Genomic DNA, 3,535 nt, shown 5'->3' on the forward strand with positions numbered 1-3,535 from the left:
ATTTTGTTTTTGTAAGCATTATTTGGTACTTCGCGGCACTTGCCTCTTCCAGGACATCATCAGGAACATATCATTCTTCATCATCCATTTCCACAACGTGTACACAAGCACTTTATTATTACAGAACTTTGTTTATTTTGTATTTTATTTTTTCCATAGTAAAAGATTCCTCCAAGCATGTGATTTATTTATTTTATTTACATTTTATTTGAAATCTTGAATACAAAGTTACCGACTCATTTTGTAAGGAGTTATGTCGGGTATCGAACAAAACTATAGTCTATTTTTTCCTGGTAGGCGCGTGCGTGCGCATTTATAAACCATTCACGATTATTTCAAATTCGGACTATCTATGAAAATCTGACATTTTAGTTGGCAGTATTGTGATTTGTCTTAATAAATCTATTTTAGGTTATAATTCAACCGAACACTGCTCCCAAGTTGTTACATTTTTTAAATAATTGAACGCATTAGGAACAATAATCGTAAAATTGTAATTGAAATGAAACATACATATTTGTAGGGCAGTTCTGGGTAAATTCGTATTAACTAAATTAATGACGGAATTGACAACAATGCGAATATTTAAAAACGAAACGTCATATGACAGGACCTGACGCCAATCTAACAAAAAAATGTCGCGGCCTCCTGCGTGTTTAAAATAATCGTGAACGGCATATACAAAATCCTGCAACGAAATGCGACTTTCCTATTGGTTACTTTATTTTTCTATTTACACTAGAGAAATGTGCAATATTGCAATGTTCTGTACTGTCAATCATGTCCAAGCTGTCATTTTTGTTTCATCGTGTCTTAGTTTTCCTTTCGTGTTTTGTGTGTATTTTGTGTTGTGTCCGTTTATTTATTAAAAAAACAGTTCTTAGTTCTTAGAGGTTAAGAAGTTTTTATATGTCAACAAGATGTCTTAATTTCGATCACCAAATAAACGGCGTAAGTTGGATTTATGCTAACATCAAGTAACAGTTTTTTATTAATGCATATTTATAGCAAATTTCTCACAAGCCGAGAAAGAAATGATCGTTAAAGTATTTCGTGGGATCTTCAAGGATTTTGCCGAGTTAACCAAGACGGCTCAAATGGAAAAAACTGCAGATTATACTGGTATTGATTTCTGAGGTTTTTTTTGTTGTATCACAGCTTAATTACTTTGTGTTGAAGGTTGTGGATTTAGAACCATTCAATGATACTTGGCGGAAGAAAAGAAGTGTGGGCAATTACAGGCACCGAAGAAACCTGATAGGAAATGGATGAACATCAAAAATATCTCATTCGAAAAACAGTGCACTCATTTTTCTCTGCAAACAGAATTCCTACAATTGATGCTGTGTACAGGGAAGTGCAAAACAATGAAGAAATTCCAAACATCAGTCGTTCTAAGCTTTATAATGTTTTACACGAATTAAAATTCAAGTAAGTACATACATTGTTTTCAATTAACTGTAAACATTGAAATCTATGTTTATTTCAAATAGCACAAATAACGAAACAGAAAAAGCCTGTTAATAGAAAGAGAAGACATATCTTGGCGAAGAAGATATTTACGGGAAATAAAAAACATACGCCAAGAAGGGAGACCTTTTCTCTTGCAAGATACATGGTTATTAGAAATGATTGTAGTCGAAGCAGGCCAGGTCCATGTTATGAAATTTTTGCCGCTTTCATGTGAAGTAACAATTGTCGATGTCACTGTAATCTTTTTTAGGTGAAAAGTGCGGTGTTGATTATTTTATTTTTTTTTAAATTAACGATGAATCCAAAAGTATCGAGTTGTTTTGTACCCAATTTAACTCCTGTGTGTATAAAATAAAAATAAAAATTGTTGTACATATAATATTTGTTATCAATATCACGAGTTGATTCATAAACTTTTTTGTTTACATTTTACAAATTATACAAAAATTAAATCATAAACATGAGTTTTAATCTGCAACCACAAATACTGATCCCCCTAGATAATATGCAACCAAAAATACTAACAATTCCTGCATCCTGCTAAAAATCTTAGCTATGTGATTCTACCTTTCGGAGATGCGCACGCACGCGCCTACCAGGAAAAAATAGACTTTAAATACAACACTCGAGGGTAAGTCGAATTGCAATTCAAGTTAACAAAAGCTTTACCTTCCTGTCTCGTAGTGTAAATGACTACATATTTTACTAAAATAATAGTTTGATTCTGGTATTTCTACTATCTAGGAAACAAGTATGTACTGACAGATATTGTCACCTTTTAAATTTTTTTAAGAATACCGTCAACTGTATCCAAATTTAGACTTTAACAATAAAATTATTATAAATATGTAGAATTATTTTATCACTAAGATTTATATCTGGGTGATGAGCACAAATTCAATTTTGGTTTTCGAATTCGTCTTTAGTTAAAAATCACTTATAACACGGTCGCCTTTTTTCATCATACTGTATACATAAACATTCACAATTAAATTTCACCTAGTTTACAAATGAACAGCGATGTTGCTCATTATTCCGCAAAAACACAATTTATTTTTAAGTAATTTAATTAATTTGGCTAATTTAATCCCATTATCAATACAGATATAATATTTCATCCAGCACAATTGACATTGTTTTTCAGGAGCGTTTATTATTAAAATTTGTAATTTTAACTGATATATCGTAGGTGGCGATACAAGTACGTGTAAATTTAGTAAATCCATTGTGGGAATGTATGAATTTATTTGTAATAATATATAACGTAATTTAATACCACACCACTGATTTAGCGATTAAATGGTTAGTAAATTATATATTTTGTATTAAATTGTGTGATCGATGTGGCAGCAATTTATGAGCGTGCATTGAAAAACTATGGATTTTGCTCGACAGACGATATAAATATTGTGATGGATTGAAACAAACTTTTAAATCAAACGGTCGTAATAAAGTCGAACAATTTTATATGATGTCGTTGAACACTAACTTGTAATTATTTATCATGTCTCAGATTCTCAGACTGTTTATTGACTTTTCAACCATCACAATATCGCCAAACTTTGATCTTTACTTGTCCAGAAGTTGGAAATTCGATGTTAAAACTCGACAATAACTTTTGTTTGTACGAGTTTAACTCAAAATTAAACTGGTATATCCAAATTGTTCGCATGAAAGGGCAACAAAACTGCAACACTAATTTGCAAGACAATGCGCCAAATAATCGTCAAAAGGTCTTGTCAGATATCAATGAGTTCTTGCGATGAAACATACAAAGGTGTGGTTTTTGTCCGTGCGTACCTTGGCAAAGCTGTAATTTTTGAATGAAAAGTGTCTGAACGATTTGAATACACCTGTTGTGCATAGTTGAAAGCGGCCAGACAATTTCTTAGCGGTCGTAAAACGCAAAACACCCACTAAATGGTGGGACCGCTGGCGAAATACGTGAAGCAATGCAACACTGGATACTAACCTCATGTTTTTTTCTTTTATCTTATCACGTTTATTGTGGATCGCCAATTTTAGGGCGACGGGACCCAAAAGCTCGTTTTTCTCGACGCTT

At 32.4% G+C, this 3,535-nt stretch overlaps 1 long non-coding RNA gene across 1 annotated transcript; it reads left to right on the plus strand.

Annotated features, from left to right (window-relative positions):
- Nucleotides 1–776: 776 nt before the first annotated feature.
- LOC138140717 (uncharacterized) lies at nucleotides 777–1,800 on the plus strand. Its single transcript, XR_011162720.1, has 4 exons — nucleotides 777–951; nucleotides 1,009–1,122; nucleotides 1,180–1,431; nucleotides 1,494–1,800. It is a non-coding gene; the product is annotated as an uncharacterized lncRNA (long non-coding RNA).
- Nucleotides 1,801–3,535: the final 1,735 nt, after the last annotated feature.

The sequence above is a fragment of the Tenebrio molitor genome, chromosome 1, assembly GCF_963966145.1.
Source record: "Tenebrio molitor chromosome 1, icTenMoli1.1, whole genome shotgun sequence".
In the NCBI taxonomy this organism is placed as follows: Eukaryota; Metazoa; Arthropoda; class Insecta; order Coleoptera; family Tenebrionidae; genus Tenebrio; species Tenebrio molitor.